The 13,332-nt window shown below is 51.1% G+C and overlaps 1 protein-coding gene across 1 annotated transcript in view; it reads left to right on the top strand.

The window, feature by feature from the left end:
- Positions 1 to 652: 652 nt before the first annotated feature.
- Positions 653 to 13,332, top strand: part of Fxyd6 (FXYD domain containing ion transport regulator 6) — a 25,399-nt gene continuing 12,719 nt past the window's right edge. The window contains exon 1 of the mRNA XM_028783783.1: positions 653 to 957. The gene's annotated coding sequence lies outside the window, so the exon portion shown is untranslated. The remainder of the gene's footprint in view (positions 958 to 13,332) is intronic.

Genomic DNA, 13,332 nt, shown 5'->3' with positions numbered 1-13,332 from the left:
CCTTCAGCACTGTGGCCAACCTCCCTTCAGCATCTCTTCAGTTGACTGGTTAGAACAGCCTTCCCCACTGTAGGGCTTCCTGGATACCAACCCGGTGGGGGAGCCGACCTCTAGCCATTCTTGCAAGCTCTGCTCTCATTGCTTAAGTGTCAGCTGGGAGTTAAGTCTCACCTCCCCTTTTCCTAGGTCAGAGAAAGGCACACTCCATATGCGAGTGTTCCCACTGATGCTACAGGTCGGACTGCAGAGGTAGGATGTAAATCTTCAAATTCATTTGTCGTCTCGAATTTTGACTCTTAGTGACTAGGCTGGGGAGAGCTACTCTTAAAGCCTTCTGGCGGAGTTAGGGTTGCAGATGGGTGTCTAGAAAACGGGCTCCCGGGCAGCAAAACCCTGGTTGGGGTGAGGGCCTTGTTCCCACAGCCCACCAGCTTTATTTGAAAACAATTCCACCTACCTCTGGCTCCCACTCCTGCTAATTGCCAACACACCCAAAGAACGCAGGTTGCAGGTGACTGATACCCCTAGTTTCCTATCTTTCTGCCTCTCTCTCCCTGAATTTCCTATTTCTAAAAGACACCAGCCCTGTCACGGTGTTGGTCTGGCTCATTTCCTAACCTCGCCAAAGTGGGGGGGGGAATAAAAAAGCAACAGCTGCTGGCAATTCCGCTCGGGCTCTTGGCGCCTCCTCCGCGCGCGTCTCCTGTTGCTTCTTCAAGCCTCACTTCCCTTTGCGAAGAGCTCGCAGAGGAGAGCGCGGGCGACAGCGCAGGGGTCTGCGAGGGGACCCAGAAGCCAGCGGACGCGGGCGACCCGGGAGCCCAGCCAGTTAGCCCCCCTCCGGGAGGCGGGAAAGCTGCAAGCCGCGCCCACCGCCCTGCCCCCAGCTCGCCACTCCCGGCTGCTAGGACTCTGCTCGTCCTCCTGGGATCTGCTCGGAGGGGACCCAACGCCTAGGTGAGCACCAGGGAAGGTGGGCAAAGTTGGCGCCTTCTTCCGAGTGGAGGAGGCTTGGGTGGGGACCCGTCACTCTAGCGCCTGGTTCCTCCGAGTCTTGTTTGTCTCAGTGGGTGTGTGCCCAGGTTCCTGCCTGGGCGGCGGGAAACGGATTTGGAGATGTAAACAAGTAGATGAGCTTCCGAAGGCTAAGAATCCCGGGATGGGGTTGCTAGCAATGGCGGTGGGCGATGCTGGTGGCTGGAAAATGCCTTCGCGTCTGCCCTGAGCTTGCATGAGGGGCTCCAGAAGAAGGATAGAGGACCTCTTTAACAGGGGAGCTTCCCTTTGTTACTCGGAAGCTGGAGACCCTGCGGGGAATGGAGATAGGAGGACCCGGGAATGTAATGTGGATGTGGTCATATGAGCCATACAAAATGGAATTTGCTGGCTTGGTGCTTGTGGGGTGTGGGCGTGGGCTGCAGGAGTGGAAAAGGGGCCCTCCCTGTAGACGGCGTGGAGGTTCTCGGGTGAGGGGATTCATCTGACTGCATGGCCTTCTTTTGGTCTGCCCAGCTCGATTTTCCTTCCAGAGCTGCTGGTACCCTATCCCCACTATTCCCCACCAGGGCTGGCCCTAGTGGAGCCTTCCCCCTTTGTATCCGCCCAGGGCTTTCCTGTAGAGTTGGTTGAGAGCCTGGGTTTCTGGGCGCCTTCTCCCAGGAGCAGTCAGGTTGGAAATACGGGTCCACCCAAGCTGCCACCAACCTCCAGACCCAGAGGTTGTGGTGGCTGGAGGCTTGGCCCCACCGATGTTCCCCCTGCTTTTATTCCCTTTGTCTAACCTGTCTTCCCGTGCTACTGGAACTGGGATTTCCACCTTTGTAGAGGGACCAGTGGGCATCTCAGTCGTCTCAAGGACCCTTGGCTCTGGTGTTCTGGCTGCCCTCATATTGTCGATGTATGAATGTGTGTATCTGTTTTCCAACTTGGCCTTTTGCACGTGACCTGTCTCATGGTTGCCATGGAAACCCTTCCACTTCAACCTCCCTCCGATTTTTCTGCCCATTCCTCACCTCCAATCGCCTCCCCTCCCCCCCAGTATGGTTGCTTAGATACTGATTACCCTTGGCTTTTTAAAGGAGGACACCCCATGTCTGACTCCCATTCTAAACTGCCTGGCCCTTTACCCATCCCGTCACCACACGCAGCACAAACACACATGCTCCCACATTACACACAATATTGCCACAGCCTCACATGCTTGTCACTCCTCACAGCCCTTTAACATAATCGACACACATAGCATATACATTGATATCATGTGTACACCAAGTAACGCATCATGAAATCACAACACGTAAAACCAAAGACGCCAAGTGCACAGCACACCATGTAAACATCAAATATATCATGCACCCTACACACCACATATACACCAACTATACCACACACATATAACACCCACACCAAATATACTACATGCACCGCATCCCACATACACATTAACTGTACCAAACGCATACCACTTACACTGAGCCCACTCTGTGTGCATACAGAAACTCCACCTGTAACACAAACCATCATTTTACCACATACACACACACATACACATGCGTGCACATGCACACAAACACAGACACACACCAGGCTGGGTGAGGCTAAGCAGACAGTGGTTTCCTTATTCTGGATACTTAAGAGTATAAAGACGGAGATAGCCCAGAAGAGGACCTCTGACATCTCCCAGGGTCCTTGCAGGAGAAAGCAAAAGAAAAGCTCCCAGACCTCTCTAGGAGGGGAACCCCTCTGCTAGGTGCCATACTCCAGGGCCAAGACTGGGCACAAACCAGGATTTAAGTCTCTCCGCGTTGTGTTCTTCCTTTCCTGACCCCCACAGTCCTTTCTGACCAGAGGAGGCTCTGTGGAGGGGAGGGAAACCTGTTAAAAGAGCACAAGAGGACAGAGAGAAGAAACGTGGAGCAAAGATGTTTGTGTGTGTGTGTGTGCGTGCGTGTGAGAGAGAGACAGAGAGAGAGAGAGAGAGGGAGGGAGAGACAGAGAGGGAGAGACAGAGAGGGAAACAGAGAGTGGAGAGAAACTGAGAGCGAGAGGAGACAGAGACACAGAGAGAGGGGGAGAGAGAGACAGAGAGAGGAAGAGAAGGGGAGAAATGCAGTGAAACAGAAAGAAAGAAAGACGAGGAGGGAGAGAGATGAGAGAGACAGACATAGAGACAGAGAGAGAGAGGGAGAGACACAGAGAGAAAGAGAGACAGAGAGAGGGATGGAGAGAGAGGGAGGTAAGGAGGGACAGAGAGAGAGAGAGAGAGAGAGAGAGAGAGAGAGAGAGAGAGAGAGCGCTAGTCAGGGTACTCAGCTGGGTGTGGAGTTCTGGTCTACCCCAGCCTAAAGCAGGAAACTGCTTGCCCTTCAGTCATTTCCATGCCTCTTGGAGAGTAGTGCAAGGGCTGCTGAATTGCCAGGACACTATCAAGACTTGTCCTCAGGTGGTTGGAACTTGAGGGAAGAGTTTCCCTCCAGATTCCATTTGGCCTTTGGACTGATGGAGAACCCATTTTGTTCAGTTGTTGAATGGTTCTGAGCACCTACTGTGTGCCAACTTCTGGGAATATGACAGTGAGGAAGGAAACAGAGTCCCTGACCTCAGAGCCTGAGAAAGGATTAGGTCAGGACATGGGTGGGGAAACTGAGGCAAAGCCCCATAAGCAGCAGTGGTTGAAGCCTACCTCCTTAGGCAAGATGTTGGATGCCACACTGTTTGGTCTGTACCTCTTTCCTTGGCAGCTATCAACCCTTTGGAAATTGAGATATCCCTTCCAAAGTGACGGTCCCCTTGTAGGTGTGTTGGAGGATGTGGCAAAGCGAGGTGAGACCCCCTCTCCCCCGCAGCCTCTGGGAAGTCAACTCACATAGATACCTAGCTTCTCCACCGCTGAGCGCTGTGTTTCCCAAGAGCAAATGCATTTATACCACAAATATCCTGTTGGACACACCACGGGTCTCTTGGTGCAACCTAAAAATGGCTTGGTCTGTGCTCACGTAACCTGAGGCCTCCGAGGTCCTTGGCATTTGTTTCCGCATTCGTCCATGGGGAATTTAGTCACGATTTCCAAGCTACATCCTCCCTTTAGATGTGTTTGGATTCTAGAATCTTGAAAAAGATCACTTTTCTTTGTCGTTACCAATGTGTGTGTGTGTGGGGGGTGGCGGGTGCATGGGATGGGGGTGAGATGTGGCTAAACCGAGCTAGAAAGGGACTGTCTGGCCACTCTGGACAAAGCTTTTCTTTCACCACTGACCAGGCAATGGCTGATAAGCCAAGGTCAGCTATGCTTTTCATGGGCTGGATGGGGGAGGGGCTTCCTGGACAAGAGTCACCTGTCTGTTCTGCTAAGACACACATGGACCTGAAAGGCTTGAGGGGCCTAAGCGTCTGCCTCTGCAGGGTGTGAAGCCAGGACCAGCATTTAGTGGGTCTTTGAAGACCTCTGGGTAGTTTAGAGGGGTCAAGAACACCCCTCATCTTGGATCTCTGTCCTTAAGAAGAAGCCAGACCTCTCTGACCAAGACAGAATCTTGGAGCCCGTTTAGCACTGTCTTCTCTGTTTTAAAATGGGGCTGGAGAGGAATTCTGACCTGGGACATAAAGAGTCGGCTTGGAAACAACATAAGAAAACATCTGTCACAAAGATGTCTGATTTGGGTGAGGGGGTGTGGAGGAAGAAGTCTGAGCCCCAGGGATCGGGTTGGGACTGTAGGAATGTCTCTGCCCAGTCAGGAACCGTGGTTTGGGTAGAAAGGATCAGAGAGGAGACCAAGGAGTTCTATTTGGAGTCATAGTGACGTCCCTGACCTCCACAGCGCGATAGGAAAGCCAGCCCTCAGTTGAGTAACACTGACCCTTTTAACAAATGCCAAGCCCTCCAATATGGTTGGCCCTGTGGGTTTCTCAGAACCCTGTAGAGCTGTGGAGTCATGCTTTCTTACTCACTCCTGCAGAGGCAGAGCTAATGACTTAGCCTGCCCCTCCCCCTGCCTGCTTACCTCACCTATGCCTTCCTTGAGGAAGACCCCCCCCACAATGCTCCTCAGGGGGCCTCTTCCTCCAGGAGGGCTCCCTGACTCACAGACAAGCACACACACACTTCCGTGAGTAATCCGTTCGTCACACATACATAACCCTCTCTCCCTGACACTTAGGCAGGTGCTTGCACGTTTCCACACGCCTTCTCACTTTCCCCAGCAGCCGTCTCTCACCCCTCTGATGGCCTATTAACTTCTATCCTCTCAGCCGAATCTGTCGTCTGTGGATCTCTCAGCTCCAGTCTGGTCCTGTCAAAGACCCTGGGTGAGGCTGTCTGTCACTGAGTAATGACAGGTGTGTGGTCTTACCCTTCGGGCTCTCCAGATGCCCACCATAAGCCCTTGGGACTTTCTAGAACATGCACTGTTCCTGCCTGTGGAATTGGGGGCGATGGCCTTTGCAGAACCATTCTGAGGCTTTCCTTTTCTTTAACTTTATATGTCAACTTTATATGAGCTTGGGGTGAGCTGTAAAGCAATCCAACAATGTTGAGGATAACTCCATCTTAGGATGACGTCACTGTTACGTCTCCTCTCTAGTGACCATTCCTCCAAGAAGCCCATTCTAATTCCTCTTCAGCATTTTAGCCACGCCCCCATTCTATCCCCCACCCCCTTAAAGGCAAGGTCACCTGGAGGAAGGCCAGTGAGCCCACAGGGGGAGTCATCCTGCCCTCGTTCCCACCTAACCCATCCCTAAGGTGGCCATTCCTTTCTTCCCATGTATGGTCTTGGAATGTCTCTTCCTTGGTAGTCTGGAAGACGTCAAAAAGGCTGGAGTTAACAGAGAGAGCTGATTCATTGCTCCATTTTGGTGGTTGAGGAGACCCAGATGGCAGAGATGAAGAAGTGAAGGCCTGGAGTTGGGGGAAGCGTGATGAAATGTCTCAAAACTCTTAAAATATACCATTGAGCTTCTCAGGTGTTCTGAGCTTAGGGTGGATTATGACTTACTTAAAGAGACAGTGATGCTGAAGGCACAAGATAAGAAGGGAAGGGACAGTTTCCTAAAACAGACTAGTAGAGTCAAGTCAAGAGTTCCTTAACCTCCCTGCACTCTGGGTATCTAGGCCCAGGGGATCTTCTTTTCTCTCTCCCATATCTGGGAAAGAATATGAATCCATGAAGACTGTAGGTGGAACCGTGAAGGCCAGAGATGTGCTTCCAGAAGTGGGCAGCTAGTAGAGGGAGGATGGCAACGCCCTGGAATGTGATCTGCTTGTGAGAGGATGGCACGGGACTGGTCCCTTCAGGTCTGTCTTTGTTACTGGGACAGCTCTTCTGGCCTCTGTGAATGGGCCAGAATTTGTGTGTGTGTGTGTGTGGGGGGAGCATGCCTGAGCGCAGACCCAGGAGGGGGTGATCTCTCTTGTGACTTACCAAGTCACATTCATCCCATTCTGTGTAATGCAACTGGTTACCTAGACTTGCTGGAACTGGATGCAGTTGTCCAGGGACAGGAAGGGTCCCCAGACTGCTTCTAAGTGGGATGCTAGGGCCTGGCTCTCTGACTCATGTTGAGCAGAGCATGTCAGGTGCCTGGGTATGCGTTGGCTATAACATCTCTGTTCCTCTGAGCACTGTGTAGGCTGATACACTGAAGACTGTCTCAGTTGGTAGTGACAGTGAAGTGGCCATAAGCCCCAGGCCCCTGCTGGTAGGCCAGCATGGAGTCTCTCTAGGAAGACATGTGGAAATCAGGTGTGAGGTTTGCAATGTGTTTCCGTTTCTCAGAAGAAGCCTGGTTTCTCTGCCAGGTCTGCTCTTACTGTTCTTTCTGTGGTCAGTGTCTTCTCTCTCAGAAGTAACTCGAGGTTAAAGGTAAAGGTTCCTAAAGTAACAAGCCTGTGTGAGGTTGGACTTTGGCCGCCGGCCTGCTCAACCCACTGGATTTGGGACTGGGCTCTTAGAGAAAACTTTTTGAGTCTTGGGGACTTGGGGGTTCCCCTATTCCATGAAGGAAACATGGTGGAGAAGAACCCCCAGTCACTGAACCAATCATGAAGACCCTAGTCATGAAGTGAGGTGGTTCTTAGGCTGCCCAGCTGTCTTGTGGACACCACAAGGAATTGAAGACAAAGTGACTCAAGCCACCAGGATTCCAGGTCTATCAGAAAACCACTACCCTCTACCCTCCCCTTCCGTTTGCCAGCTTTGAGTCCATCTCCTTATTGGCTCTGCTCTGGAGTGCTGGCACAGTGTGTGTGTGTGGGGGGGGGGGGCCTGGTTTGGGGGGCCCAGTCTGTGGAGAAAGCACTCATTTCAAGCCAGGCTCTTAAACTGAAGAATTAATGTTTAATTGTTTATTTAATGGGCATTTGAAATACAGACCAAGCAAATAGGCCACAGAACTATCAGTGGCCTCTGATCCTAACCCAAAACACTCGCTGTAAAAGGCAGCTTTAAAAACCTTGGCTGGTTCTTGGCTCCATGGCAGTGAATCAGCTCTGCCCTGCCTATTGCAGAAGCATGTGGCATGCGAACACCTGTGTTCCGCACTGTGCCAGGAAAGTGAGCCGATGGGCTAGGGCTGGAGGACTGATTTTGTTATTCAAATACTGAATATTCAAATTCGGTAAGGAACAGACTTTTTTTTTGGAATAGTTTCAGATTTGGAACAGAAAACTTGGGTGGACAGCACAGGCCTCCTTGCCTTCTTCATGTGCGCAAAGCTTCTGTGTGCAAATAAAATACACTAAAAAAAGCCAATAAAGATATTACTTAGTGTGCCCCAGTCTCTACTGCATTCCAGCTACTGTTGATACATTATAAAGTTGACACTCTGTGCAGCTTTTACCCAATGTCTGCTTTTTGGCCCAGGATTCACCTCCCTGGAGACCACATTGTATTTAGTTAAATCATGACTCCTTGGGCTCTCCTTGGCTGTAATAATGTATCTTTGTTTTGATGACTGTTGTATCTGTAAGGCATGCAGGTCAGGTTACTGTAGGATGTTCTGCACTTGGGATTTGGCCAGTATTTTGTCATCATTAGACTTGGGCATGGGTTTGGGGAAGGAAGATCACAGAGGTAAGGAGTCACTGTCATCACGTCATGTCATGTCAAAAACACAGGCTCTCTACCTATTCGTGCTCCAGCAACGGTTCTGACGCCTGTTATTAGAGCTGTCCTCCCTGCACTCACAGGAGACGTCCTAACACATCAGTCTATTCTCCCTGGTCAATTCACCATCCGAATCCTGCAAGTCTATGAATGAGAGGCAGGAGAAGGTTGTGGATGGAGACAGCAGCTGCAGAATGAGATGGGCTGTTGTACCAGCCCAATAGGTAATAGTATATGGGGGACAGGCTTAAAGATACTTACTGTTGCTCTCAAGGTGACTTCTGCTGAGACACAGAACCAGACTGGAGTCAGCAAGGGAGCAGGCAGCCTGAGAACATGGTCAGATCATAGTTCCATCTGGCAGAGGCTGTGTGTCTCTCTTGCTTGGTACAGAACTCTTGCTGATAGGGAGGTATCTGGAGGACACTTAGGTAGCCATAGGTGGTGGAGTGATCAAGCTGCTATTCTCTCTGAAATCACAGCCTCTTCCACAATGATTCTCTGTACCTCAGCCATACAGAAATCAATCTGACTGTACCCTGGGCTAAAGCATCAGCCGCTGTTGGCATCAGGAGGATTTCTCATTCACAAGTAGATGTATTGACTTTACAAGTTTGATATTGTGGGGGAAGACACCTTCATTTCAGCTCCATGTTCTGATATTCTCTCCAGAAGGAACACAAGATGATCAGGAGTTTTGCACCCCTATGGAAGGCTACCTACCAATTGCTGGGCTGTTGCTTTTCTCTGTGTCGGCTATGAGCTGAGCTCCAATAAGCAGTAACCTCTACAGCCTGTCAGGGACATGGCCCAGCCTCAGCTAAAGGATAAGAGTCTCTGACCTGATACATCAAACTCCTTGAGCCCAAGGAAATAGGAGGACCAGTGAGTGACACCCAAGGAATAGCCCCAGATCTTAGAGGAATGAACGTGGCCTGACGTTAGGTACCTTAGGACCCAGTACTCCTAGGCACACATTGAAGTGTCCCTTGCAGAAGCCAGTCTTTCTGGAGGACTTTTGGAACAGAAGATGATTGGCTTTGCTGCTGGAGAGGTGTCTGAGGACCTCAAGGGTTGGGGCACTACTGTGCCTAACCCTGCCCGGCTGCCAGGGAATGGTGTGAGATACTTTTCCTGGACATAGCAGCTGCCTGTTGACTTCCCTGTGCAGGCTCTACTCTGCGGTGTTTTCTTTTCTCTGCTCTTTGGAGTATCATGGTAACCAGGGAGCCACTGGCATGGCAGAGGTGGCTGGGCAGCCTGGTGTGACCCTGTGGGGAGGAGGAGGATGTGGAGAGATGGAGTTTCCTCATACGCAGATATTATTTTTCCTTGCCGTCTGCTTTTCCCTCTGTGCTTTCTGTCCACTTTCTAGCTCAGTTTCTGATGGGGACACTGTCCCTGGGCCAGCCTCAGTTCCATCTTTCCCTCCTTCGCCTGCCTCTCCCACTTCCTTCAGTGAGAGTGTCTTCTTGTTCTCATGGGAACCCCTGCTCCCTGGCTCCTCCTCTGGCAAACTCTTGCGCTACCTGCTGGAGCCCTAGTGGCAGCTGCTATTCTTGGAGCAGAAAGTAGTGCTGGGGGAGCTGATGTCAGCTGTGTCAGCGTAGGACACTGGAACCTTCTCGTGGTAATGGGACAATGAAAGGAAGAAGGGAGAGGTTCCAGGAAAAGTTAGAAACGGAGGACGGGAGGAGAGGACAAAGCTAGGCTTACTAACAGCAATGAGCCCAACAGTGGATGCTAAGAAGCGAGTACTCTGCCAGCCCAAGTCCCTTCTTTGTCATGCAACCTGTGATTCTAGAGATGACTGTGTAGCTGAGGCCTCAAAGTCACTGTGTAGCCAAGGATAACCGTGAACTCCTGATCTTTCTGCCTCCACTTCCTGGATGCTGGGATCGTAAGTGTGTGCCACCATGCCTGGTTCCATACTAATCTGTTTTCAGTGCAAGTAGCTGAAATGGAAACTGTCCTCAATCAGACAAGGCAGAGATGGTCAGTCACAGAGCTGAACTTAAGAACAGTAGGCTCTGCTATCTGGGGGACAGATGGCCTGATGCCCATCAGAACCTTTTCCCTGTCCATTCTTGTAACTTCTTTTTCCTGGTTAGTTACATACGCGCACACGCTCACACTCGTGCACACACACAGACACACACAGACACATACACAGACAGACAGACATACACAGACACAGACACACACACACAGACACACACACACACACACACACACACACACACACACGTTCACATGTGCACACCATACCTCCAGCCCTGCATCTCATCACTGGGTTTTTCTGTCTCTTCTTTCCTTGATTTTGACATCTCAGGTAGCAAAGAAACACAGAAGTCCCCTACTCTTTCCTTTTGACCACCAGTGAGACTGTAAGGGGCAGCCTTCAACAGAGAAGCGGCGGAGGGCAAAGGAGGTCGGACTCCCTCCCAGGAGGAGATAGCCGTGGTAAGAGTGGTCGTGGAAGCAAGACAGCAACTGTGTCCACTCAGAGGCCTCGGCATCCATTCTCGTAGGCCTGAGACCACATCACCATCGTCTCTCCTCACAGTCACAGGAGAGGATCCTAGACCTCCAGTTGCTTTCTTGAGACACAGGCCCTGAGTGGCAGATACAGGAGAGCTGAGTGGTTTCCCATGGGGACTTGCGGGTCAGGGTGCTTGGGACTGAATGTGACCTCGAGGGCTTTTGGAAAGTAACCAAACCTATCTCTCCTGAGTTGGCCTATTGTCTAATGGTAATACTCGCCATGGTAGCCTCTCCCTGGACTGTCAAATGATTATAAGCTTCATAGAACCACCCTTGCATGGCCCGGGCACCTGATAAATATTGCATATTGCTGTCACAGAGCTCTGCTGTTTTCAGGAAAAAAAAGAAAAACCCTTCCCACATGTTATCTCACTTGCCCTTTCGTTCAGCCTTGAGAAGGGGACAGGATGGATCAGCTGACTGTGCTGCCCACCCCACGCTCCCACCCTCGCCTGATGAACTGCTTGGGCCTGTAATCCGTCTTTGAAAACAAAAAGTCACCCTCCCGAGCAAACAGCTCTCAGTTCCCACTCAGGGTGAGCTGGCAGACATCCTGCATCCCGCTGTCCCCCTCTCCCTCTCCTGTGAATATGGATGAAGCTGGGGATGCTGGGAGTTTGGCTGGGAAAAGCGGGGCCCTTTCCTGTGGAGGTCATCGGATTCCCTCCCTGGGCAGTTAGGTCTCAGAGTCTTAGCCTGCTGGATAGGGGTAGAACAAGAAGAGTTGCATGTGGCAGGGGGATATGGGCCCTTCATAGAGCCACAGGCAGGTAGCCCACTGTGGGCATAGGAAGCCTCGTGTGTGATCTGGGAACTGAAGTGTGGGGCTGGCTCCCCACAAGGGCAGCCTACTCATGGCGGGGAGGCTACTCTTTCTCTAGTAATGGAGAGGCAGACAGAGCAAGATGGAAGTGTAAGAATCCAGCCCTCGCTCACTTTCTCTGCCCAGTTTCTCTCTCTGTAAAGTGGGTGTCAGGCTAACTCAGGGCCTTCAGAAGACCTCTTCTCATCCCCACAAGGGAGTGAGGGAAAGATGGGAACTGATCTTTGCTATAACACACAGTGTGTGGGGGCTGGGCTGAGTGGCCATCGAATATCATAGCTGTAAACAGTGCAAGGCCAAGCTGCTGAAGAAAACAAAGAAGCCGAGGGCTAAAGCCATGGACACACACGCTAGCAGAGACTTGAAGTCCTTACATTCCTAAGACAGAAGAAGTGACTGTTAGGAAGGAACTGGGGAATAGCCTTCTCTGCATGTGTTAACCGGAACTCCCAGGCAGGGGTCTGCTCCTTTAAGGCCTTCTCAGCCTTTCTCCTCTGTGGGAGAGAGCTAGGGGCTAAGTTATATCTCACAGAGGCCTTTCTGAACTAACACTCTCTCCCTTTCCCAGAAGCCAGCAATACCCGCTTTGCCCCTTCCCCCCTTTTCATCTCTCACCCAAGCTTATTTTCCAGTTGAAGGAGCCTGTCAGCTTCTTCCCATCTGCCTCTCATTGCCCTGGCGCCTGTCAGGCTGCCTCCAGGAACTATCCAGTACTGGCTAGCCTTTCCTGCTACAAGGCTGGCTGTTCCCAACCTCAGTTCATCAAATCGGCTGGCAGGATCAGAGGCATGGGTCCTTGAGCCAGGCCCTCCTCACCCCTGACTGGCAGCTGCCTCAGGGCCCTCTGTCACTGGACCTAGATTTCCCAAAATTAAAGGCAGATGTTTGTTTTGTTATATCCCAGCCTGGCCTGCTGAGAGCCCACATTCATCTGGGAACTTTACATCTTGGTTATGTGCTATACATGATACATCCTTTTACCACAGCAGCTCTGTTGAAAGACTGGAGATATGAAAAGCTAAACCATGCCCTGTGGTCCCTAATAACTGCCTAGGTAACCTGTGACGCTAAGCCACAGTGCTCAGGCATTTGTAGCTCTTTGAAGGCTTCCTCTTCTTGGCTATGTCTGCTTGTCATCTTACTGAGGTATCCCAGAAGGCTGTGGTGATCCCAGGGTGCATTGTCTAGGCCGGGGTTGAGCCTGCAGGAAGGCAAGCAGGCCCCATGCAAGAGACACGAGGGTCTGCAGGTAGGGTGTGTCATTTGGAACTTGTGCCTAGTAAAGAGAGATGGTTGTCAAATTATATCACAATAGTACCAGGCATTCTGGTATACTTCAGAAGTCATACAGTGTGTTGCTGTATCATCAACCGGTGGCTTCTCTTTCTGAGCGGCTTTTACCCAGCAATTAAGTGAAATTATGTGCCTCAGTATGGAAAGATAATCGCCGAAGAACTCTTCTGATTGCTTTCTCCACACATGCAGTGGGTGACTGTGCAGACAACAGGATAGCGGGAGAGGAGACTAGCACAGAGCGGCTTCTGTCAGCTGCAGTGTGCCTGGGCACAGACAGAATGGACCATGGAAAGGAGGGGAAACTCTTCCTCATACTGTGGAAGATCGGACAGAATGGCCTAGAGCAGTAGTGACCAGAATAATATGTGACAGAGTTCTCAACTCCAGTAGCAGTGATGTAATGCAGTCTTCAGCTCTAGCAGTGATGATGTAATGGAATCCTCAGCTCCAGCAGTGATGATGTAATGGAGTCCCCAGCTCCAGCAGTGATGATGTAATGGAATCTCCAGCTCCAGTAGCTATGATGTAATGGAATCCCCAGCTCCAGCAGTGATGATGTAATGGAAT

This window comes from Grammomys surdaster, unplaced genomic scaffold, assembly GCF_004785775.1.
Source record: "Grammomys surdaster isolate TR1022 unplaced genomic scaffold, NIH_TR_1.0 1164, whole genome shotgun sequence".
NCBI classification, from domain to species: Eukaryota; Metazoa; Chordata; class Mammalia; order Rodentia; family Muridae; genus Grammomys; species Grammomys surdaster.
The sequence above is the reverse complement of the archived record's forward strand: the minus strand, read 5'-3'. Positions and strand labels throughout refer to the sequence as shown.